Source organism: Malurus melanocephalus, unplaced genomic scaffold (genome assembly GCF_030028575.1).
Source record: "Malurus melanocephalus ecotype Western Australia unplaced genomic scaffold, MMel_1.1 scaffold_16, whole genome shotgun sequence".
Taxonomy (NCBI): domain Eukaryota; kingdom Metazoa; phylum Chordata; class Aves; order Passeriformes; family Maluridae; genus Malurus; species Malurus melanocephalus.
In genome coordinates this window covers 380,623-407,380 of record NW_026623248.1, presented here as the reverse complement: position 1 = coordinate 407,380, position 26,758 = coordinate 380,623, and the positions used below count along the sequence as shown (strand labels likewise).

Here is a 26,758-nt window from a genome sequence, read left to right as displayed (position 1 = left end):
AGCAGCAAGGTGCCACCGGKTGCGCAGGTGAGCTCGGGAATCGCGGCTCAGCGCGGAGCCAGGAGTGCTCGCATCGCGCTGCCTGTCCGTGTGTCTATTGGCGTCACGTACAAAAACCAGGCTTCCCCTGCTCTGAAGACATGCACTTCCTCCAGCGCCTAAACTCCGGCTGCACGGCCAGCCCCTGCCTCGCCTGGGCTGCTTTAGTCTCTGGTGAGACGTGGGACCCAAATTGTGGGGCTGTTCCCAGGCGGAGGCCGGTGCTCTCCCGGTGCTCTCCCGGTGCTCCCTCCGTCCCTCCCTCCGGCACCTGTGCCCTCAGCGGGCCGCCACCTTCCCGGGACGGGCAGGGCTCTCCCGTAAGGCTTTTTCCTAAGGAACCCCATAGCAGGTGGGCGTTCGGCCGCGGCTCCCCGGGCAAGCCCCGCCGGAGGCATAGGAGGACGCGGCGCCCCCCCCCTCTCATCCCTCCGATTAAACCGTGCCTGGAGGGGATTGCTGCTTAGCAGGCTGCCGGATGCTCGCAGAGTAATTTAAAATCACCGAATCGCTATTTATTAATATAATGCTCTTAAAATTGAAAGTACACTTAATCCCCGGTGCGCTCGTAACGACAGAGGGGGGTGGGAGGGAGCAGCGTGCGGGAAGGGGGAAGAAGAGGAACAGGGGAGCAGRSCCGGGTCGTAGCCGGGCAGGGAGCRRCGCCTGGCTGGGAGCCCTGGGGAAGCCGCCGCTCTGTCGCCTCCTGGCCCCGGCCGTCCCCTCGCTGGTGCCAGAGCCCAGCCTGCCCGGGGGAAACCGAGCCTTGTGCATAGCGGAGCGGCACCGCACGGCTCCCGCTCCGGCCGCACCCGCCCTGCCAGCGCCCCCTCCATCCTCCCCCCAGCTCAGGAGGGCGGGCGACGGCCACCGCAGAGGCGGCCCAGCAGGGCGAGCAGCGCATCCCTACCCGGGGAGCCCGGCAAGAGGAGAAGGAGAGGGAGAGAGCAGGGGGTGCRCCCCGCGCCCCCGCCAGGTTTCACCTCCATCGGTGATGCCGGCGCTGCGTCTGCCCCCATCCCCGGAGGGCGCCGCCGGGCTTTCCTGAGGTGAGTGGCCACCTCCGAGCGGCCCTGCCTGTCCCCGAGCCGGGACAGGGCTCCGCGCAGCGATGTCCCCGCCGAGCCGAGCAGCCTGCTCCGAAAGGAGAGGAGCGCCAGGGGCCGGGGAAGTTTCCGTGCGGGACAGCGGAGCCAGCGCGGCGAGAGGCGGCGCAGCCGGGCCGGAGCTCCAGCTGCTGGAGGGGACGCGCGGGGGAGCAGGCGGCACCTGGAGAGCCGGCCCAGGTGGAGCGAGAGCAGCTGCTTGGAGCGGGGGCGGGGGGAGGAAAAGAGAAGGTGGAGAAGCGGGCGGGGACAGGAGAGGATGGGGGAGCCGGGGAAGGAGGTCGCAGCAGTTCTTGTGCATCGCTGCCTAGTCTACCCGCTCGTCGGCTGAAGCACCGTGCTCTGCTGCCCGAGGTCGGAGCTGCCCTCTCCGCCCTGGCAATCGCTGCTGTCCACGGCCATACGCCGGAGCTGCGCTCTCCTTCGTGGTTTCGCCTTGCAACTATTGAGAAAAGTGGCTGTGCCCGCGGAGCGACTTAGCGCAAGGTTAGGGGTCGGTGTGGCCGTGCGGGGGTTGCGCGGGGTGGGCGGGTGTCGGTCGCGGGTTGTGCTGCTCCGTTCGCTGCAGGAGACCTGCGGGAGCCGTGCCCGCTCCCCGAGCGGGGCAGAGCGGGGCAGAGAGCCCGGCCCGGCCCGCCTTGTGCAGCGCGGTGGCAGCAGCGCTCGGGACACTTGGTGCGGTCCCCTTTGTGCGCAGGGAGCCGCGGCCGTGCTGCTGTGCGCCCCGATCCAGCGGCTGCCGACGGGGTGGGGGGAGTGTGTGCTTGGGTTCTGAATCAATATTTATTTACAGGAGTCGGGTATTAATCACTCATGCCGTGGAAAGCTCATTAGCGGCGACTTGTTTCCATGACAACGGGACCCCTCGGTGCCTTCGGGGTTATCTGTTTGCCTGATTTTTTCTCTTTTCATATTCGCACTAGTATGGTGTTTTGTCACGGAGGACAAAAACAAGCAAATAAACCCTGCGTGATCCTATGGTCCCCGTTCGCTTTTTCTCCAACGCTCAATTATTTCCCCAGACTTAATTAACGATACGTGGATGTGATTAAGGAACTATGAGAGTTGTGTAAGATTCCTTAGTACTTGTTTTGCTGCATTACCTCGTTTAGCTATAGAGCTCAAACTAAGATGTGGTTTACTTGTCTCGTGTTCAAAGTGCTCCTTAGATGTGTTAGTACTGAGAACTGTGATGTTACTTATCTTTTTGTTTGTGTGTCATTTGGCAGCACAGAGCCCTTTGAGGATCATTGTGTTCCATCTGTTACAGCTGAGCTGGGAATCAGTGGTGACTTCCTGTGTAACTTTGTCATCACCCTGTGGTGTGACCTTGACAGGTCTCTCTGTCTTCTTCATACCCCACTCTGCTCTGCAAAAGGAAATGTTGCTCCCTTGTACCTGTGCTTGGAGCTAACCAAGCAAAACACTTTATCTAAGCTGAAGAAATGTTAAAACTRAGTATATGAGTGTATTGCCTTCTGTTACAAGGAGTAAGCACATATTATACATTCCTTTTCTCTAACGGTAGCGGTAAAAATCCCTCATTTTTAACTCCAGTTTTTATTTTAAATTGAACAGTCTGGTCTTCAGAAGATATGTACTGTTATCCTCTAGCTGAAAACAGTGGTTCTAATGCCATTTTAACTGCTTTCGTGGGTTAACTTCATCAGAGCCATGTAAAAAAGAGAGTCCTTAGCATTCTGAAATTTGTAGGAATATCCACTGTCACAAAAAGTATACATCCAGYGAGAAGCCGAAAGAGTAAGGAAGAAAATACTGTGAAATATAATTACAGTCTTGGTTACGTGCCTCAGTATTGCAACCTGAAAGGGACTTACAAGGTTTTTCAGAGGGAGGGAGAAAACACATACTTTAACTTAAATATCAGTTAGGTAAAACATCTGAAACTCCTCTAGAAATGTTCACAGTTTTGCAAGAAAGAGTTTAATGTATGGTGTTGTATTGAGGTATTGTGGGTGTGTAAGGAATGAATGAATATTTTGGAATATTCAGTTGTAATAAAATACTGCCCGAGAGATGTTCAGTTGGGACTGTTTTAGATTGCAGGAGTAGGAAGTTATAATAGTAGGGGAACTTCTGAATGAGACATACACTCTTTCTTCTTTCTTGAAACACTCCTTCTGAGTGAATAAACTATTGTAAAATAGCTGTCTCTTTCATATTGTGAGAAAGAGTCTATCCCCAGCTCAGCTCAGTCCAGCAAAGTGCTAAAATATATGCCTCATTCCAGATGCATTAGTGCAGGCAAATCACTCTTCAAGCTTTTACTGAAATACCCTAAAGAATCAAGGCCTGTGACCTTGACTGTTGTATTCTGGTTTTTAGCAACTCAGTAGTGAGATACCTGTCTGCAAATACTTCCCACAAAGACAGATACCTGTCTGCAAATGCTTCCCACCCATCACCAGCAAGTTACCAGTGAAGTAACTTTGATAATCCCRTGAAGATAAAGAAAAAAAAGAAGTCTTAGTTGGCATCTTGTTTCCTTTGGATGTCATTGACTTAAATTTCCACACTGATTAAATTTTTACTACTTAGTGCTGCACAATCAATACAAGTAGAGAGAAAGTGATACAGATTTTACTTGTGCTTTACATCCTCTGTAAAACTCAGTCTTTTATTATTGGATAATAAGAGCAACAGATATTCCAGTTTATTTTTCAGACTCCAGTTGCCTCAAGGGGAAAAAAGAAATTCTTAGTTTTATTTTTTAAGACTGATAACACGTAGCAAGAAACATAATTCAGAACAAGCCCTTATTACTTTTATAGATGTTTTCAGAAAAATAATCACTTAAGGTTGTGAGAAAACATCTGAGTATATAAACTGTCACTGATAAAGGTGTTTGAAGGAGTGGGGAAARAGTACATGGACATGGAAGTTAAATCTACAGATATGGATAACAATATCGTTTTACATTGTATTTTACTCAACATTATACCAAAGTAACTTGGATATAATGGGCACTGGATTTCCTAAACAAAAATGCTTCTAATGTTGTTCCTATTCGAGATACTACATAGTGCACAACCTGCCTATTGCTTAAACTTTGCTGTTGTGGGGAAATAGACTTAATATTTTTTGTTTCTTTGGTGCTGAAAGTCCCACACCTGGGATGAATAAGATACTGGACCAGTGTTTAGTGGAGGTGATTGAACTCCTTTCTCTGTAACTGATCTACTCTGGACAAGCCACTTCACTCTTCTATTTTAACTTTTCCCTACCCCCATTCATCATCATCATCACCAGTGTTGCATGTTTGGAATCTTGCTATGTGCATGTGCTGGTRGAGCAGCAAAATGTTAGTTCAGTACAAAAATAAATGGTAGCCAGCATTTTTCCTGTCTCTGTCCTCTATGCATCTGTGCACCAGTGGTCTGAGAGGCAGTGAGATTGTTGGAGATGGATGTGAAGATCTAGTGGAGGAATTACTTCTAGGGCTAGCTCCTTAACATTTGTTTTGCTGAATGTATTTGAAAAAAACAGCTTGCAGAGAAAAACTTCACAAATCTGTACTCCGAGGACTTGAAAATTAAGATTGGCTCATCAGTGCTTTTCCTGAACACCTATGTTTGCTTTCAGGCTGAATCTACCTTTTTTTCTGGATGAAAAAAATAAGGCAATTTTGAATTTATAGTAGGCACATTGGCAGCAAGTGGCTCGCGAAGGGCAGAAACCAGCACTAAATATCCAAAGTGATATTTTTTTCTGTGTTTTTAGGAGAGGGTTGGGCAGATGAATTTTCAGGTGTACTTTTTGAGCTTATAAAGTACACAACTTCATTTGGCAGGAGTGAGTAATGGAGTTAGGAAGGTATGAGAGATGTTTCTGTTATTCCAGTTGTGAACTCAATTATGTTCTTCATAAACTGCTATGAAGTGTTTCAAATTGTGATGTACTTGATTCAGCTATAGGGGGTTTTGTTTGGTTTTCATTTCAAAATCACCAAATAATCAATACTGGTGCCTTCTGATGAACCTGTCTTTTAGAYTGAGGCAGAGTTATTTTGTGTGAAAGATCTGTAGGTGAAAAACTGACTTTTAAAGTGAYCTCTCTTCTCTTACATAGGGTAGGCTCCTGCCTTTCATCAGAATTTGACAGCCAAACTTAAGATAAAACAAAGAATATATTTTTATGTACCAGTGGTAATGTAAAACTCTCAAATTTCTGTCMTTTTATTCTTTTCTAAAATGGAACTTCTTAAACATGAAGATGTAGAAAAGCTCATTTCTGACCTTTCACTTACTCGCCATATTCTRYTTCCAATAATTTCTRAACTACTTCAGCTTTTAAAGCCCAAGTTTGAAACAGTCCGTAGAAATCTGTGCTTTAAAAAATGCRTTCTGGAGGGACACCTCTCCCCTGTCTTTAAGATGCCTGATTACACACACGCAAATTCATGTACTCAAACCCTCTCAAGTAATTTTGGAAATTTTGGACCTGGGTGTGTTTTCTACTTGTAAAATAGGTGAAAAGRCCTCAGCTCTGATGAGTTCTAAATCCCAGTTCCTCCCATGGCTGTGTGTTGCTCAGAGGAGTGATGGAGTTGAGCAGCACCTCAGCTGTGAGACGCTGCTGCCGCTCTGCCTTTCCCAGGACAGGCTGGCAGCTCGTGCTGGCTGTGCAGGGTGAAGAAGCCAAGGAGTGGATTTGGGATGTTCTCTGGGGATGARGCTCCCCCCTGCTTGTGCAGCAGCCTGCCTGCTTCTCCTTCAGTCTCTTGATTTGTAGGCTGACCTTTCCACACCAGTGAAGCTTAGCAGGCCCTCCCAATTTTCTCACTTTATGCCAAGATGTCTGATGTTGCAGACASGGAGTCTGTTCCTGCTCTATTTGGAGGCAAGGGCAGAATTCTCACTGATTTCCATAGGAACAAGATGTATTCCTAAACATACTTCAGTAGCTAGAAAGAGACTTCCTAATAAAGAACCAGAGTCACATAACACAAAACATGAAGTATTGTTCTAGGCTTCAGAGCTCTTAGCAGTAACGTGTCTGCAGMCCAAGCACTGCAAACAGCAGATCTCAGGGCATTCCTGGCAGCACCGTGGAGATTACCCACTCTCATTCTCCCCAGAGAAACAACTGAGGCTTCAGCATGTTACTGATAAAATCTATTATTCTAATAGATGCCACTTGAGCGCCTTAGGTCATATCAGGAGTGGAGCTCTCAGAGCAGTGAGGTGTAATGTAGTGSCTTTTGCACAGAGGATTTGCTACATCAAGCAGAAAAGTGAAGCAGAAAAGGCAGCGGGATTTCAATTTACGTGAGGAAGCAAAATGCCCTCTCCCACACTGATGTGGGAGACTCTTGGAAGTTACTAAGGAAAACTTTGGAATGCAATTCTGCTGCTTTGAGCTGTTGTACTTCAGCCAGACTGGTTCCTAACTAAAACTTTTTTTCTTCTTCCTTTGGATGTTAATTTTTTTAAGGTGGAGACATTCCAGCCCTCGTTTTACTGACATTCCTGCGTCACTTAACAGTGAAACCTTTCCAGTTACAGGCTTTTTCTTTAAACGGGTTTAAAATGAATCACCTGCAGCCTGTTGAAGGCAAGGGATTCCAAAATGTAACTCACAGATATCTGTGATTCCTTCCTGTCCCAAATTCATGTATTCTGTTGATTTTTACCTCTAGAAAGGCATTGTTCCGTCCAAATAGAGCTGTCAGGGGGCAAGGAAGTGGTGGGGAAATACTGATTAGTGCTTTTGCTGTCTCTGTTGCATTCCCAAATATGAGAGCTTCAGGGCAGCTTTCTCACACAGGTTTCAGTTTGTGCTGGTCTGAGTATTATTTTTTGRTTATCTCCCATCTTGGACTGGTTTGTTTTTGTGGTGAATGTCTGGGGAAATGCTTTTTTTCCCCCTGTGGTGTCTTAACAGCATCAATATTTGTTAAATTCATCTTTAATTGCTCCCCTGTCCAGTAATTATTATCCTTGTTAAAAAAAAAAAAAAAAGCTTTGTTTTGTAAAACATGTAGCTTACATGCTTTGCCATAATGTCACTTCTCTGGTAATTATTATTTTGACATTCAAAAATATAGGCAAAATTCTAGAGACATGAACTTTTCCAAGGAAATTTCATCCACTTCAGTTAATTTATCTTGAATGGCAAGTATAAATGTTCAATATGCATTAAAATCTAGAGTTGAATTTGGGTTCTTTGTTCATGTCTTGTTTTTTTTTCAGTATGACCATTGCATATCATTGGACAGAAAGCTGCCAAGCTAATAGACCAAGCTTCCTATCCTAAAGATACAAAACATTTCTATTTCTAAAGGYACAAATATCCCAAAACACAGAACTTGAATACAAAACTGCTTGAATAATTACTTSAAAGCTGTAGCCCAAAATTTCATAGTCCTGAAGAAATTTTTATCCCAAGGGAGGGAGATGTCAAGTGTGTGTGAATGGAAATGAATGGAAACTGAACATCTTGCCAGGATGGGTTTCATTTTGATATTTTGTGGTGATAAAAAGACATTCATTCTTCTAAATTTCACACTGTCAGTTAAATTCTCCTTATAGATTAGTGGTGAAGGAGCCCTGACCAGAATAAAACACTGGTTCAATATCTGACTTCTTGAGAGACAGACAGTATCGCTGACAGGTAGGGCTGGAATGCAAAGGTCACAGCAGAAATCAGTGAGTGCCTGCTTTCAATACCAAAACCATTTCTAAGAGGCAARTTCCATATAATGCTCATTACCCTTTTTAGTTGTGTGGAGTTTGAAGAGTAATTCATTTGGATCCTGCTGTAAAGTGTTGTGATAGGGCAACATTTTGTTGATTAAGATATTGCCGAAGATTCATTTTTAGAAATACTATTGGCAGGGAGTTGGAAACCTGGACTCCAGCCAGAAAGCAAACAGTCACTGAAGCCAGCAATGCGAGGAGATTCTATAGACACAAGTGGGAGATTTTGTGTTGCAGCCTCTCTCATCCCAGATTGGAGTCCATGGATTCCTGTGGGAGGGGCTCAGTAAGGGGCAGAGGGATTGCTCTGGAGCAGGGACATTGGCCAGGACAGTGGCACTGAGCCACGTCCTGTCCCACAGCCCTGAAAGGGCAGGTGGCAAATTGAAAGGGCACTGTGGCCTCGGTGCTCTTCTGCTTCCAACTTGTGGTTTTTGACAAGTGGTTCCATTGCTGGAAGGGCAGCAGGGTGCACAAATCACCGTGCTCATCTCTGCTGCAAAGATCCGGCCTTGTCACTTCTTCCCATTTCTGTTCTTCCTTTTCACTGTTCATCTCCCAGCTAGGGTCAGTCAAAGCAGCTGCCTTGAAGCTCTAAAGGATTTACTTCAGAAACAAATTTTATGTGAGAAACAGCTCACATCGTACATTGCWGATGATAAGTGCTTTTTAGGTGCCTCACACATAGAATTATAATGATAAATTACAATCTTGTCTTGCAACAGTTTACCTTTATTTCAGAGCAGAAGGGCACAAGTGAAGAGTTACTGAGCRAGGCTCTAATATTTTCTAATATGAGATACCTTTTTTCAAGACAGGTGTCTTACTTTTGTAAGTCCATGAGAAAATTCCTATTCCCTGAATGGGAGCAGGGTCAAGCCCCATGTGCCTGAGGGCTGCTGCTGTGGAAGTAAACCCTTGTTGAGTCCCCTCTGCAGGAATCAGGATGCATTCCTGGGCAGTAAGCTAAATATAACAATGAGAAATTAATGAGGAAGGGAATTGGCAGCAATGGTGGCACTTTTGCCTTACTGCTCTTTATCACCAGGGCCACGATGTCATTGCAGCCATGGTGGGAATACAGTCATGGACGGCTGCATTCCTTTTAGGAAAGGCAGGRCAGCAAGGCAAGGTGGCTGAGCTGCTCTTTGTGTGAGACCAACTGGAATGTGTTGAGCTCTGCCGAGGAACGAGTGAAGAATGAGTCAAGAACTTATGGGGAGGGATTAAAGGACAGACGGACATGGTGGCATTGGTGGGGGAGTTCACTAAAGGCTGCCTGATCGAGAAGAGGAAATCAAAGGGGCTTTAAAGTCAAAGACATCTTGAAGTGGCCTCATGATCACAGGTCCAGGATCTTATGGAGGATTTGAGCCATCCTGCCASCTGCTGAAAAGCACAGCTGGRCAYGTGCTGTGTCCAAKATGCYCTTTAGAGGAACCCAACWAAGWTYACCAGAGGCAARGGCAGGGTCCTATACCTGGACAGGAACAACCCTGGGCACCAGGACAGGCTGTGGGGGTGACCTGCTGGAGAGCAGCTCTGAGGAGAGRTACCTGGGGGTSCTGGTGGACAATGAGCTGTCCCTGAGCCAKCAGTGTCCTGAGGGCAAGAGGCCAGTGGAATCCTGGGGGMCAYCAGGAAGAGCATTGCCAGCAGCTCAGGGAGTGMTYCTGCCCCTCTGCCCAGCCCTGTGAGGCACATCTGGAGAGCTGTGTCCAGTCCTGGGCTCCTCAGGACAGGAGGGACAGGGAGCTCCTGGAGCGGGGCCAGCGGGGGCTGCGGAGATGATTCAGGGCCTGGAGCATCTGTGCCAGGGAAAGGCTGAGGGAGCTGGGGCTGTTCAGCCTCGAGAGGAGATGGCTGAGGGGGAGGATCTCATCGATGGATCTCAGTGTCAGAAAGGATCATTTGGAGACTGGGCCAGACTCACTCCAGTGCAGTGGTGTCCTGGGACAAGGCAAGGAGCACAAACTGAAACACAGGAAGTCCCCTGGATATAAGGAAAAACTTCTTTACTGTGAGGGTGACAGGAACTGGCTTCACAGAGAGGCTGTGGAGTCTCCCTCTCTGGAGAGATTCCAACTCCACCTGGCTGCAGGGCTGTGTAACCTGTTCCAGGTGACCCTTGAGCAGGGAAGTTGGGCTGGATGATCTCCAGGGGTCTCTGTTCATCCATTCCATGTTTCTGTGATTAGATTTCTGTACTTCAGTGTTGTGCAAGTCTATTAATTCAGCCTTTATTAGACAGTCTCTTCCTTCTCATGGTAACATATTAATAGCAGGGAAAGTTCAACATTAGTCATTTAAGCCCTAAGATCATAGTCTGGAGTTTGCTCCTTTTTCTTTTTTTTCCTAGAATCTGTTAAACATGAGAGAAATAAATATRGAACTACATGCACACATAGCACTCCTTAAAATTAATTTGCATTACATGTATTCATTTTGTTCTTTTCTATTGGTGTGTTCTCTCTGTGATGAGAGCTGAAACAAGGTTAATGCTTATGGTAAATTTTGGTTCAGTTTTTAATCTGTTACTATTTCCTAACTCCAACAAGCTTCTCCCTAAATCTCCTGAGTTTGGACTGCAGTGGGAAATTTTCAGTAGCATGAATATGAACTCAAGTGACTGTGGACTATTAAGAAGACTATTAAGAAGACTATTAAGAATACAATTTATTACTGTGTGTTGAAACATAAGTAACATTGCTCCAAACTTACTGCAGTGGTGGTAATGAAATACAGAACAAACATGTTTACAAGGCTTCACAGCATGAAACATTTAAGATACTATTTTTCTCTTGTGATCACTGAAATTTAATCCAAAAGTCTTAAATCAATGGCAATTATAGTCCAACCATAAAGCCTCAAGCCAGAGCTCCCACCATGGTTTTCAGAAACACCCTATGCTGTGCCTGTGTCCCAGAAAGCCCCAGTCACAGCTCTTGGTGCCAGCTGCTTTTCAAGGAAGGATAAGAGGAGCAATATTCTCAAGGAAGTCAGCACTTTTCTTAGGCAGGATGTGTTACTGTCTTTTTTGATACTTAGGCACAGAAAGCAAGCATTGTTTTTGCTACCTCCTGCATATTACAACAAACATTTAAAAGCCTTGTATAAAATAAATAATTTAAATGAAGCTGTAGTTCCATCACTCATTGTGATCAAAGCTAAGATTTCTCTTCAGCTTATGAATTTGTTCTGCTTTTCCTTTTCTGTGCCCTGTRTCCTTCTTCAGGTGGGCTTGGGCAGGCAAATGGAAATCTTAAAATTTGCTTTAGTTATCAGGGTTGGGATTGACTGTGTTTTGCAGTTCACTGCTGGCATAGGCTATCTGTCCAGTAGATGCCAATGAGTTTCCAAAATGAGCCAGACTTCTATCTCTAAAGTATTTGTCGGGATCTTCATCATCTTCATGTCTTCATATGAAGTGGGACTGGGGCTGGTAGCAGGGGTTTTGTTTTGGGAAGGACTTGGAAAGTCATTTTCCTGTTTCATTAACCTCTTTCCTTTGCTTTTTCCTTTCTGCCTAATATGAAGTAAATGTTCTGGTGTTTTAGTTTCAAGCATCAAAACCCAACAAATGTTTAGCCCATTTAAACATTAATTTCTTTTCTAATTTTCTTCCCATTTAGCTGCCAAAACAATAAAAAATGCTTGTCAATTACATAGCCCTTATGGAGAATTTGTATCTGGCACAGAGTGGCCCTCCACAAGAACATGGTTTTTCCTGTGAATTGAGATGCTGAGCTCATGGTAGGATCAGTTTGTTCCAGAGCCATCGTCATTGCGAGCCCTCAGAAGTCCTGTCTTCTTGCACAAGAGCATTTTCCAAGATTGAACAGAGACTTAGAGTCTGAAGAGTTTAGGAAACCACTAAAAAAAAACCCCAAATCCTTGTTTAGGGGAGTAGATTACTTATGTCCTTTTCTTGCAAACTAAGCTAGGACATGATCCTCAAGGAATTTGGTATCTTCAGTTCTTAACACCATAATGGCTCTGTTTATCATAGAGTCACAGTTTTTTTAATCCTCCTTCAGAAAGTGTAGAAAGTATTTATTGATAAATACCTCTTGGGCTATAATGTGGAATTGTCTTGCATGCTGTTTCTATATCCAAGCTGAGTGCAATCTGTCAGAATGACTTATTCATTTGGGGGAGCAGGAAGAAGAATCTAACTAAAATTGAGTTTTCTAGCTATGAGTAGCAAAGCAGAATCAGTAAAGCAAGCCCTGTGTTGTGCTGCTTGCTCCTGCAARGAGATGTAATGATACACCAAAAACAAACCCAGTGACCCAGCAGTGCAGAGCCTGAATTTTGATGTAACAGGTGATGATGGATGCAATTAAAATTTATTGGAATGGCAGTTTCTCTGGCYTTCCTTCCCCTGTGGAATGATCCAACAAGACTAAGCAGAAAGACTTTAAATGACTTAAGTTCATAAACCAGCACCTACWCAATACTGAATTTTGTTCTGTCACAAGAGTGAATGATTTCTGCAAATGTAATAATATGAGTAGTTAGGAGCAGTTCTGCCACATCAGAAGGATGAAATAATGTCTGAAGAGCAACTGCTTTAAGACAGGATTAGTAAAGTCTCACTTAAAAATTTTAGAAATAAATTCTTCTGTATGGTGTGGCTTTTTTTGGTCAAAGCTGAAGGTCACCACAACACAACCCCTTCACTGTTTTGTACCATATGAAGCACAATACAACAGAAAGTAAAGCTGTCAAATCACAAATGATCAGCAGGACACAGGAAGGCATAAATACCTATGCAATATTAAATCCTTTAAAAAGAAAAAAAAAAAAAAAAAAGGTAAGATGCCATTCCTATTTCATTGTGACAACAAAAGGGAATTGCTGCTTTCCTAGAAGCAATGACCAGTGTTGGATTGGGCAGGTGACACAGCAGAAGGGTGTAAGAGTGGATGTTTGGACCAGGTTAAGAATCCATCTTGTTGATATTGGCTGGGCAGGGTACTTTATTACATAAGCATAGGGAAAATGTATTTCTCCAGATATATCCTCTCGGCTTCTGGCTGGCTGCCTCATAGGTATTTTGTTAGCAGTCACAGTTTTGTGTTTAATAGCTGTTGGTGGCTTTTACCCACAGAAATTGTCTAATTGTTCTTGAAAGATAAGTAAGCTTTTGTCATKAACAGAAATCCAGCTAATATGCATGCTCTGTGGGGAAAATCACCTCCTTTGGTTTATTTTCAAAGTACTGATAATACAGTAATTCTTGTATTATGAGAAATGATGCATGATTGCTGTCTGTTCAATTTGTCAATGCTGCTTGTAAATATTTGTAGACTTTTATCAGATTCCTTCCCAGCTGAATCTTCCTAGTCTGTTTAAATGCTTTGCATACAGAAAACATTCTACACCTCTTACCATCCTTGTCATTCCTGATCCCTTTCCAGCTCTAGAGATGTAGAAAAACCGTACCATGATATAATGAGCTTTTCTTTTTTTCCCCCTTTTTTTTCTCTTCAGCCTCTGAAATTCTATCTGCTACTGAATAATAAACCACTATCTGCACAGAATTGATGTGCATAATTTTATTATAGCTTTCCAGTCTAAGATGCAGCAGCCCATCCAATGCGGAGAGRAAGGGATTTCCTCCCTGCATTACTGGGCATTTACCAGCATGAGTTTCATTTACCCTTTTATCCCCCAGTTCCTCAGTGAATGATGAGTCCCAGGAATGATTTCTGCTGAAGGCAAGGAAGTGCTCTCCAAGTTGTGGATGCTTTGAGGAGGGAGTCAGCTCAGTGTAAGCGAAAGTGTGTCTTGGGACTTGTAGTTTTGAGGAATTGGAACTCCCGAGTTCTCTGAAATAAATTTGGTCGAAAAATTCTGCTACGGCTGTGCATTTCTGTGCTTTCCAGTGCAGTCTTTGAAGGACTTAATGGGCAAAGCTTGACAGAGGAGTGGGAACAGCAGGAATGTGGAAGCTCTGCCTTACTAGTTTTCAGCATCAAGGGCAGCAGTGGGAGAGGAAAAGAGATCTGGAATCACAAAAAAATAAAAAAAAAAAAAAAAAGANAGAGAGATAGAGGTTGGTCTTCACTACAAATCCATTAACTTAGAACCAACATCTTGATGGCAGCATGACACTGGAACTTGATCCACTGACACAGAGACATTCATACCCTACAAGCATTGTGATCATCAGTGTAGATGTTTGGCTTTTCTCAGGTGGCAGCAGTCAAGCTCTTTTCCACTGTGGCTTTGTGCTGTGTTTCCTGTACAAATTTAAAGTTTCAGTGACAGAGAAGACTTTTGGTTTTTTGCTCACTGTGCAGTGTTTGATCAGCAGTAGGAGTTGGACTCTTTGGTGCTGAGAGACGGGACCTCCAATGTGATCAAATTCCCATTTTTTCAGATTTCTTTAAAACTGCAGTGTGCGTTCTCAGGRATGCAGTAGTTGGGTTCCTCATATAAAGCAATCTTTAGCTGTGTTTCCTTACAAAACAATAAGAAAAATCTTTGAGGTTGTCAAATCTTCCTTCCCCTGTAAGTCACAAGTTTTGCCCATGTGGAAACTAGCAGTGTTTTCAGTGAGTCACCAAATGTTCAGGCTTTTTCCTTCTTAGTGCCTTTACCTTGGCTAGAGGATAGGTAATCGTTACCTCTTTGGGAAAGCAAGTTGCAGTTACTGGTGTTRCAAAAGGATTTGGTTTGTTGTGGAGTCAGAGAGTGGACTTAGCCAAAACGCTTACAAGGACTGCTGTCTACATAGTCCTCATGTGAGTTTATCTCGAGGAGACAGAACAGTCACTGAACATAATAAACAACAAACAATAGCAACTCACATCAGATATTGAAGGAAATTGAGTTATTTTTGCAATAACCCTTTGTAGTAGCATCTTTGTGGTCATCTGAACAGTTGGAGGTGCCTCCATTTGCAAATGTGGTCTTGATGTTATTTTTATTTTTAGGAAATTCACCTTTTTTCTTTGATTTACTCAGTGAAATCTAGTTCTTTCTAGAACAGTTTAGACTTATATATAGTCATGCTCTTTTGCTATTTCTTTTATGTTAACACATAAGCCTTACTGGAATTAACCTTTTATATCATCGAAACATCTATGCTTTTCCTTTCTTTTCCTTCTTTGCTGGTAAAGTAATCTACAGAATACATTTCCTTAATGGGTACCATAAAGGTGAGTTTCTAACAGCTGTATACATAACCTTGTGCTGTCTTAAGATACAGGGAATAGTTGGAGTYGTTTATCCACATGCAAATCCAGGTTATTCCCCTCATTCTCTTTTTACATATTTGATCGGTTCATTTCACCCAGTATCTGAGTTCTGACTCCTTTTGTGCTTTAGGTGCTTTTACTCTGTTCTTTATTCCAATAGCTATTGACAAAAGAACTCTGGTCTGTGTCTTAAGGCACAGACTCCTGGGTGCTTGAATTCTTCAGATCTGTTCYGTCCTTTCTTGTATCACATTAACACTGTCCTTGGACCCTGGATTAGCAATTTGATATATGAGAAGGAAAGGTCTGGCTAGTTAATCTCAATGATGGGTAATTCCTCCTTCATTACAGGTTACACCTTTCTCAGTTCATTTACTGAAGCATTTTATTCTGTTTTCTGGCACTGCATAAACAAAATACTCCTGAACCTCAGTTTAGCTTCTTTCTATGAAGTGCTTTTTCTTTTAAGTATGGARATCATGATTGGACTACCCATGCTGACTTGGGTATGCCAAACACAAATGTAATAAACAGCCTGCTTCATTTCAGGCTGATAGTTCTTGCTTATCTTCTTCTAAAACCTTGTACGTAACTCTGAAGTAGAATGCTTTTAAATTAATTCTCATATTGGCATGGTTCTCAGTTGTGTTATGCAAGCTCTGGTTCTTACGTGCTCTTGTTTAGTAATCCTCTTGTAGCCCCTGCATCTGTCCTTCACGTGTCAAGAAGTTATCGTGCTATCAGTTCACCAGAGGTCCATGGGCAGCTTTCAGTATGAGATTTCTTCTGCTTGTAGGAGTCGGGTTCTTTGCACTTTGCATAGCTGTTGTCCACTGTATGTAGTTGGATTTTCTTCACTTGGCAAATCCTCATTTTCTCAAGTTCAAGGCTGTGTCTTCCCGCGGTCTCTTTGTTTCTGTTGTGTATTGTAGTTTGAGCCTGGTCTCTTGTCAGTGCAGAATTCCATATTTATCTCTGATGATGAGGCCAGCCCATAGCTGTCCCTCTCTGTCACATTTGACTAAAAGGCAACCAGTTGCTGCCAGAAGTAATGTTTCTTAAAACTGTCTCACCCTTAGCTAGTGCCCATAGATAAAGTGACTCGTTGGACTTGGTGTATTCATGCACTGTGGAGTTGTTTCCACCCGGTGCAGTCAGCAGCGCCTTCTTTGTCTTCTGAGTGGAGATGCTCGTATTGATTTGCATGTGGAAAGGCCCTCTCCACTGAAATCGTAGAGATACAGGTCTGYGTGCTGCAGAAAAGCTTCTAAGGATAAGTGGCAGGTGTCCCAGGAGTGTCTAAATATCTACCGGGGGATTCTGCTTAGGGATCCTTAAGTCAGTCCTCTTCTACAAGAGGCATTGAATGGACAGCAGATTCCTTGTCCTGGTGCAATTTTTGTGTGGTTTGGTTGGCTTAGTTTTTCTTACCAGAACGCCATTCTGTGCTTGATTTTGGAAATGAAGCACGGGGCTCAGCAGTCTGTCCCCCAAGATCTGAGCCCTTCACAGGGCTCTGTCCAGAGATGGGAATCAAGAGCAATGACCATACATCATCAATCCATCATCAYGGCCCAGCAGGCAGCTCCTGCTTTAGATAATGTAAGCTCATCCAGAAGATTTGTTCCCACTATCCCTCTCTTATTAGTGCCAATTATTGGATAAATACTCAGCCCATCCTTTTCATGCAGTTGATCTTGGACAAGCCAAGAAAATGACACAGAGCTCTAGTGCACATAAAACTCGAGCCTTGGGTATTCACTACTGCCTAACAACAGCAAGGCTGATGTTTCAAATATGGCCCTTCACAGGTATCTGCAGCATTGTTTAACTAGTAATCCATTATACATATTAACAATTTGTTTCTTTAAATTTCTTAAATTCTGTAGCTTGTTGCCATTGATTGGTCACCATTTTTTAACCTCTGAATTCTCTAGACATGAGAGATTGGGGAGAGGGGATATGTCAGTGAAAATCACACAGAGGTGCCCATTGGGTAGTACCGGTTGAACAGATGTGAACTAAAACAAAGCAGACRTCAGTTGTTTGGATCTGAGATGCTGGGCAAGAAAACTCAGTGTTCCAAGTGCTCAAGGACTTGTCCTTTCCAAGCCATTTGTAAAGTGACTTAACTGTGCTCATGATGAAGTATTATATGAATACTGTAGAAATAAGAACTACCACCCATCCTCCTGTTTTCACTTAGTTTTTCCTTAGCTACATTGATTCTTCAAATAATTAGAACAGGCTTTGAATCTTCATTCTGCACAACTGGTTTTAATTTCAAAGTGTATTTAGGACAGAAAACTCTTTTTGACCATTACCATGTACAGAAAAACCGTCCCCATACCTGGTAGTGCAATTACCAGTAGTGATTGCTAATGTTTTTTAATGAAGTACATTTTCCTAAAGATATGAAAGAAATGCATTTTTATTACTCAAAGACAGATACTTGTTCAGTTGTACTCCAGCCTGTGTTTTGCATAAATTTGCTTCCTATGTGCAGCATCCTTTTCATTCCTTCACCCTTCCCGTTGCTAAGCGGCTTTCTCAGTTGTTGGTCCATCTTCCCACTCCTCATTTTTATTAATATCCTATCTTTTATTAGATTCTGGTTTCCATTTATATAGTGCACTGTGATTCAGCATAGTTAATAGGTGATTTTCYTGAAAGACAGTAGAAAGGTTTCTGGAATAGATTTTAAAATATATTGTAGTAAGTTTGAAAATGAGATTTGTCACATTTAATATCTTGAGACAATGTGGCATTAATTAGGAAGATTCCAAAAGATCAAGCTATTAATGGAGAACTCKCTGATATTTAAAGTTTTCACTGAACATGAAGTGGGCATTGTGGTAATGAAAATTATTGCCTTCCTCRTTGTTCAGGGTTCAGGACTGCACAAGGTTGTGACTCACCTTTTTTTTAAACCTGTTCCTTTTTCAAAAAAACAAAAAATCCAGAAAACAGATGAACTTACTCTGGTGGGGCATGTTCCTATGAGGCACTCTCAAAAAAAAAGGTCCTGTTATATCCTATCTCATATAGCTCTCTCGTACATAAGCCATTGTCTTCGTTTTAAAGACAGGTGTTTGCCAATGAAGGCAGGGACCCGCCTTGGAGTGGTGGATGTGACCCCCCTCCCCCCTCTTTCCTCTGAATTATAACAGCTTTGGAAATCACGGGCTTTCAGGCCAGAATATGGGTAAAAGGCAATTACGGTTTTTACTAATATGTATAACAAGGTGAAACAAGTAACAATAACAATAGCAACAACCAGCCCAGCCACAAACTCAATGACAGCCTCACACAGAGATACCCTCTCCTTTGGTGCAGTTACAGTCCCAGTCGGCAGGGGCGCTGTTGGCTCCCGGCCGGGCAGGGCGGGTGCGATGATTCCCCAGCAGCTGCAGGGGGCGCTGTGCCGCAGGTCCCGGCTGGTTCAGATCTCCTGCGTGGCCAATGGCGGACACAAAAATGGCAGAGATGGATGGAGAAAAAGTTCCTCTGCAAACTCACAGCAGAAAATGCTGATCTCGGTGCTCCTCTGGACAGCAAGAAACCTCAGACCGGCCGGATGAGCAAAGAGACGAGCAGAATCCCGCGGCTACAGACAGGATGCAGCAGAACTCGACCACTGCAGCTGGAGTCTCTGGGGCCCCCAGCAAGGCACAGGGGCAGAAGATCACAGTGCAGCAAACAGGAACCAACGACCAGAGATGCTGAGCTCTGCAGCACTGGCAGGCAAGCTCTACCCCTCTGGCAGCAGATCGACTGTCCTCCTCCGAGCCAAGCAGGGCCAGAAGTGAAGCTACCCCCTGCCCCATACACACACACACCCTCCCCGAGCCTGAAACTCCCGCAAGAACATCTCTTTGGAGAGAGGGATAAAAAAAAATTAAAACAAACAAGCAAGCAAAAAAAAACCCAACTGCCAGGCAGAGAAGTGCCCAGGGAGACACTTCGGGTGGGGCGTAGGATCTTTTGTCTTCCCCAGTCGCCCAGCCATCAAAAGGATGACTTGGCAATCAGTGTATCCCAGCAACAAAATGGGAAAGAAAAATTCCCCAAGAACGGAAACAAAAGGAAACAAAATCTTAACCYACAACAGCCATATATCATATATGTTATATTTGTGCCATTAATAATAATGATTTGTTTCATAGATGTCATATATGACATAAAATGTACATGTATCACGTATTCTACATGCCCTGTGTTGTTATATATGATTTTATAAYGGATCATATTGCCATATCTCTATGTCGTCTATGTGTCATATGATACATGTCACTGGTATCATAACCCATGTATTCGTGTGACATGTATCACATATATCACGTCCTTTCCAATCMTTTTAGCACAAACAGCCAAGGACAGTTAAAGCAGAAAAGTCTAAAACACAATTTGCATTTTAGTGTGAAATACAGTGGAAGAAGGAACTTTCAGAGGCAAGTTTTCTGTAATTYGGTTAAACTCAAGAGTTTTCAAAATCTTTGGAATTAGTTTCTGATCCCAGGTGTGGCTTCCATGAAGTATTTTGGCTTTGTCCACTATAGAATCCTTCTGGATTGACCAAAAGTGACAACTTCGCAAAATCCAAAGGGTGAAAGCCAAGCTGCTGCACACCAATGGGGAGTCTTTTTGTTAAGGCACGATGGATATACCTGTCAGTTATTAAAACCCTTCAGAAATACTTCCAAGGAAAAAGAATATTAATATCYAAGAATATTTCTTGTCACTTAGGATGAATGCCTGAAAATACTTTATCTGAGARTACTACAGAAATCCTTCAAATAATGAAGAAAATCATTTTCTCATCACTTGTTCTCCTGAAGGAAAACTTGTGGTGCTTGAACACAAGTCATACTGCTAGTAATTAATGCCAGAGTAATTTTTATCTTTAAAAAACTTCATCTTAGAAGAGTGAGACATTAAAAAAGTCCAAATCCATTGAGAGGAGTAGGGTCTGTGATTTTTTTTCAGCCTGGCTTTCCCTCTTAAAAGCCTGAACAGAGCAGATTGCGTTGATACTCAAGGTTTGCAATCCCATGAGAATTGAGCTTGTGTCAAGAAYGGTGTGCCTGCCAGTGGCATGTCAGCATTGTGGTGCTAATTAGCTAATAAAAATAACTGTGTTACACTGATTAGCACATTTTAGACCCAAGTTGTGTGTTGGTTGTGAAGTGCTGAGCAGCTGGATAGAAATTTAGCCAGTGCACAGCTGAATRAAGCTGAGCGAAAGTACCACTCGAGGCTGTTGGGTGTTGTCGGCAGACTGGGTTTAAATATATGGAAATTACCTATATGCACACGTTCAAATTGAATCATATTTGTAACAGAGGAGAAAATGCTAATGTAGTAACTAACCAGTAGTTAGTTTTTGTTGTAAAACTGCTSATTTTCCTGATGAAAAGCAGCTCTCTGTAATTATTGGATTACCTTTTCCCTGTAAGAAGGTTCTGAAGGATTTAAATACTCTTTTTTTTAGTTGTATTATGGGTAACTTGAGAGTGAATTAAGTTTCCCATAGCACYGAGTCAGTGGTAGAATAAACGTATTTATCTTCATATGAATGAGCAATCTGAGCCATATGTTTGCATGATAGAACAATATGAATTATGCAGAATATACAAAGAGTTTTTATTTTCAAGAATAAATTTTATTTAAAGCAAAAAAGCTTTAGTCTGKCTTTTATTGGTAAAAATAGGTGACATTAATATATATGGTGCAGTATAAATACTTAATACTCATGATTTTTTTTTTTCCTTTGGGCACAACAAACCTCTCCAGATTGTTTTTCATGCTCCAAATAGAAAGGCAAGTTGAAAYACAATGCAACTGCTTTCCTGACTGGAGAAAAGCTGGATAATCTAGATGCTCTTCTCTTGTTATAAGACCAGAGTGGAAGATCCCACTGAAGTTCCTGGTGGTTCTGTTGTTTGCTCCATGTGAGTAGCTTCAGGGAGCCATGGGCACGCTCCTGTGCTGAGGAGGGCTGATTTCACCTCTAAGAAAAGCAGCAGAGCAAAGGCTTTACTCAGGCTGGCACCACTTTCCAGCACTGATGTGCTCTGAAACCTGTATGTGCTTCTGTTGGACATCGCCCTTTTTAATAGCAATATTTGCTCTCCAAAACATGCTGATCCCTCTCTTCCCACAGAAAGTTTGAAGATGTGTGTGTGTGGTCACACTGCCTGAATTTTTAAATTARTTGTTTTAGTTTCAGGTGCTTTATTTGTCCTTCATGTGGACATTTTCCTGAACTGACTGTATAATACATTTGCAATTGAGGCAGTTGGTTTAATTGAAAGAGCTGATTTGYAGTTCATTGAGCTGATATCCCCACAGGTCTCTGCCCAAGTGCAACAAGCAACATCCGAGGGAAGCAGGGCTCCAGCACGAAATGATTGCTCTGGAAGCGAAACTTTGTAAATAATCAATGCCATCGCTGCCTTCTCCTTTTCTTAGGTTTTGTACGTGGATCAGGGTCGTGTGGTCTGGAATATCCRTGTGGTCAGTTTGGGTCACTGGCCTGCCTGTGTGCCCTGGTGGGACTTTGCCCACCCCCAGCCCAGCAGTAATGCTGTGCCAGCCCTGCCCAGTAGCACCAACACCCTCATGTGTTCTCAGCTCTCTCCCAGCTCCCACTGAGCGCTGCTGGGGGAAAATGAACTCCGACCCAATACATGCAGTTGCCATTAATTGTCATGCAGTTGCCACCAATTGTCTTATTTATCTTCACCCCTAGCCAGTTTTCCTTTCTGCTTGCTTTAAGAAACAATGCCTTCTTGGATTTCTTTGTGGCTGGCTTCATCTGTTTGAAKATTCCAGGTATTTTTATGCTAGAGAAACAAACAGGCTGACTCTTTTTTGTGCAGCAGGGATTCTTAGCACACTTTGATGTTTCGGTTCTGGTTGCCACCTCTTGACTTCGCTGAAGAAGGTTATCACTTCTCCACAYGAATCTTGCTYTCCTCTCTGAGCGTGTTTTGCAGTYGTTTTCAGTTGAAGAGCCCCTTTATGACAGGGGGGGAGTTTGGAAGGCAGTCATTGTGCAGATCCCAAGCCTGGGATCTGACTGGAAAGGATGATGTGCAATTTGGTGCCCACTACGTTGCGTTGCAGTTTCAAGCTAAAGACCTGAGAAATTTTTTGTGTGATTTTTCTTGAACTCTTTTTTAATCCGTTGCTTCAAGCTAAATTTTCTTCTTAGACTAAGAGATTTCTGTAATTTAGAGTGGCCTTCCCAATTACAGTTAATTACCTTGTAATGCAAGGAAGATGATTAACTGCATGGCTTGCTTTGGAAATTGATTGTTCACAATGGCCTTCAGAAGATGCAGTGCTTAGAGCTTATGAGAATGATGAAGTTGCAGATTTGCCCTTTGGTCTGTCATTCTCAGTACACAAGTGAGGTAAAGACAACAGATGGGYGGGAAAAGAAGATATGACTGGAAAACATCTTGTTAGATATCTTGGCTAGAAATGTATCAGGTTAAGAGCAAGGCCTCCTTTAAGTTGAATTTGTTATTCACTAGCTGGTATTTGAAGTCAGTAGGGTTTCTGACCCGGTGTTTTGTACCTTCTCAAAGAAAACACTATTTTTAACCTATGTGTAAATATCARTCTAATGTAAAATATTTCCTTCTTCAAATTAATTGGTGTTTTAATGTGTCATTTTCTAAGTGCTTCTTTGAAATAAGGATTATGATCCATGCCTAACTTCTTAATCAAAGACTATTGCGTTTCTCCTGTATTTCTCACAGGACAATTGATACAAGGCTTGTTCCAAAGAGGAGGATATTGAGAAATGAAACTTTATTGGGAAGTGGGATGCAAAAGCAGTGATACAGCACTTTTGTAAAGCAAGGACAAGAGAATGTTAAAGTGGTCCAGTAACACTGACTGTTTATTASARCTGATCAGTAGAAGTSATTGAAATAAAGATATCCATGCTGRTAAGTGCTCTGGAGAAAAGCAGACATTTACATAAACAATGAGATAATTTATTGCTATTATAATTATATGGAGATTTTTCAGTAATTAATTTTTTTTTCAAAACATTGTTAGCCTCGTTAGAAGAATATAGAAGAAATTTATGTCGAAGGGAAACTTGTTCTCATGCCCACATATCCAGCAGTCAGTTCTGCAGAAGGAAGACTGGGCTTGATCTACCACTGATATGATCTTCTAACCCACGGAACTGTAGCACAACCATCTGAYAGTGCTACCACTCAGCAGAAAACTAGGGGGATAAACTAAATTTCCAGAAGTTGTAAGGTGTAATTCTACCAACCAAAAAAACGCAAAGCCCTGTTTTAGTACCAGTGAGTAGTCTAATGCTTTGAKTCTTGTGCATGTGGAATAAGATATTATTCTGGCCTTTGAAAACTGTGTAAATCACTTTTGGGGCAGATAACTTCCTTTAATTGGAAAGCTAACAATGCAGTTTCCTAAGCTTTCAGTATTGTAGTATTGTTGACAATCAAATTCATGTGTTGATATTCGTGCAGAATGGATAAGATGCTAAATAAAAATAAATTATGTCTTTGCATGAAAGACCTTGAATTGGTTAAGCCTTTTTAGGAGAGCTGTGTTTATTTGCTTTGTTTTGCTGTAACTACAAATCCAGATTATGTTCTTAAACTAGAATTTACTGACAATGAATTAAAAAATTTTTTTGACTTGAGGTTACATTTCAGATCTACAGTAGCTCCAACAGCTGATGCACTGACTCTTAAAGAGCCTTTGGAAAAGCCTCCTTTACCCCACTGTGGTTCCTGAAAAGGACAATAATCCTAGTTGGGTGATAACCTGGTGCAAAGTACACCAAAGCATGCTGCAGTCTGTGCTACCCTTTTAACTGATGTTGAAGCCCAGATATTAAAACATGAGGATTCAGGGATGAGGGATATTCTTTCTATCTAAGAATTGGATATTCTTACTCAATAGAAAGATTTGTTTGAAGAGAAGAAAGCAGGACAACTAGGAGAATAGAGAGTGGCATATCACCTTTGCTGAAATGCAACAAACCAAAGCAATGTGTTTAATAGTGTGGAAGACAGCTGCTTACCAAGGAAGCTGAGGAAAGGACTTCTGACTTTGATTTTTAGTAAAATATTTTTTCTGAATAAAATCAAGAGCAGGAAGGGTTTTTCAGATCTGATAGTTTCCATTCACAGCATTTTTGCTGGAGGGACTAACTAATGACTTAAGCAGATGAAAGAGGTAGAAGATRGGAAGGAAAAGGTTATACAGGAGGGGAGAAATCACATCTGCATCTGGCAAATATTCCCTTACTTGGACAACTCCATTTCCCATTCCCACTGACATTCAGGTTTTATCTTGTTTGTATAAGATAGAAATGAAATATTTCTATCATATGCTTCTTAAAATAATAGCTATCTTTCCCCGAAGAGTTGTCCAGAGATGTCTCTTTGAGTTGTCATTACAGGTAAAATAAGAAAGGCAGATTTCAATCCTTCTTTTCTCCATATTAGACCTCTTCATGTGGGTGAAGAGTAGAGTTCTGGTTTGTAACCTGTAGCTGAAGTGGGTTAATTTTAAATATAAAAAGCCTCTCTAGTCTTCACAGGCTCCATTAGATTCAGTTCAGTTACACTGAATTTCTAAGGATTTCACAATTCAATATATTTTGGATGTAGTTTACTGTGCCAAGACACAGAATTGATTGTCTRGGCTATGTGTCTTCATCCATACTGATAAGTATATTACAAAGTGGGCCTAAAACCCCTTATGGTTAGTGAAAAGAAAATCACTGCACAATGAGCATCTGTGGCAGCTGCCAAAAGGATTATGTTTTTATTAGACAATAGGCTAAGAGAAGTGTTGTTTCAATAGACATAATGTTTTGGGAACAGACCTTGAAAATGCCTTGAGATACTAGGATTAAAATTGGCAAGCATATTGTGTCCTCCCTACCTTACATGCTGTAGTTCCAGCTTTTTTCTTCTTTTTTTTTAATTTTTTTTTTTTAATTTGGTATTGTGATGAATTTTCTGTGTTCCCCATTTAAGGGAAATACCAAAAACCATCTGTATAACATGGTAATAAAATTGCTACTTACCAAATGTAATTAATTTCATGTTGCTAAAATACCCCAAAGAATGGGTCATTAGGAGACTGTGAGAAACTGTTCCCTGTATGAATAAGAGCTTTTTTATGTGGACTTCGATGAGGTAATGCATGTGWTGTAGTAGTATTGCAGAGAGGGAATGGAGTTGTTCTGCCAAAATTTCCAGAAATAAAGCATCTAATTTTTAAAAGAATTCTTCTTGTTTCAAACTCTACTTTCTCTGGTGTTACAAAATTATAGGCTGTTCATCACTATCTGACTATGGAGATTAAATATTATCTCTCCAAAATATCTGAGCTTGTTTTCTGCAAGGRTGATCTAAAGTGATATTGATATCCCATATCCTTTCCCCACAATCTTTCATTAAGTTGTGTATTTAATTATACAGAAGTGTGATTAAATTTTAAGTTCTTTGGGTCAGAGACTTTGTGAGTGCATCTCAGAGATACAGTGGCTGGCATCTGGTTCCCTTCAGGAAGTCACAATCAACCTCTGATTGCCACTTCTCAGCTTTACTATTCCAGACGGTGTCACTGCACCTTACAATGACTTGGAAGTTGACCATTATTACATTGGGTGCAGCAGAACACTGAAGCCATGCTCTCTTCTGTCCATAAACTTTAAGAAAATCTTCTAAACATCAAGTGAGTTTGTATTCTCATAGGTAATATTCTTTTTTCCTACCCTCATCATTTTTYGCATGGCATTTTTAATCAGTGTTTTCTATTCAAAGCATTAGGCCTAGCAACTTGATATACAATCCTAAAATCTGTTGCATTCCTCCTGCTCTGAGCATCAGCTTCTTTTTTGTAAACTCGAAATAGTGCCACCTCTCCACTTGCCTTTTTTTTTTTTCTTCATTAGTTTAGAGTGCAGAATATTTGTAGAAGGAGCAGACTGCATGACTGCAGTACTGCTTGCTGCTAAATAACTTGGCTGTGTCACATACCTGATGAATGCTGTGCTTTCCTCCTGACATACCAATCATTTGGGCTCGAGAGGTTCTGCTGGTGGCATTCTCTAGGCTGATCTSTAAGGAAAATGGCAAATGAGTGCCACTTTCAGAGGAGCCATTAAAAAGTTCTGGTAAATTGTTCTTTGTGTATTACTGTGATTTTACAGCTGTAAATGGCAAGAGTTTCAGGTGGAAGCCGCTTGTAGGGGTGTGGTTTGGAGCCAGAGCCTGGTGTTGGTGTTGGTGAGGTTCACAGGGGCTGCTGTAGTGCTCTGTGAGGGATGTGAACCTGCCCACTGAGCACCTACAGATCAATGTTTAGCAAYTGTGGCTTCAGTCTGCAGCTGATGCTTCTGGTACATTCCATTTTGCTCAGCTCTGGGCTCAGTGAGGAGAGGGGTGTTTGATGCTTGATCCATGGGAGGCCAGGAATCAGAACTTCTGTGGGATTCTTACAAGGTTTTTGATGTAGCTCCACTCTCACCCACCTCTGTGCACAGCATAAAAGCTGCAGGCACCCCAAGCTAGGCATAAAATAAGCAGGTTTTGTATCTTGTAAAACAAAGGGTGTGAAACAAAGTTTGGGGCATGTGGTGTCACCAGCAGCAGCTCAGCTTTGTTTTACCTGGCTT

General features: G+C 42.5%; 1 protein-coding gene across 1 annotated transcript in view; it reads left to right on the top strand.

Annotated features, from left to right (window-relative positions):
* The first annotated feature begins 1,440 nt into the window (after positions 1 to 1,440).
* SHISAL1 (shisa like 1) overlaps positions 1,441 to 26,758 on the top strand; it is a 72,236-nt gene continuing 46,918 nt past the window's right edge. The window contains exon 1 of the mRNA XM_057385529.1: positions 1,441 to 1,631. The gene's annotated coding sequence lies outside the window, so the exon portion shown is untranslated. The remainder of the gene's footprint in view (positions 1,632 to 26,758) is intronic.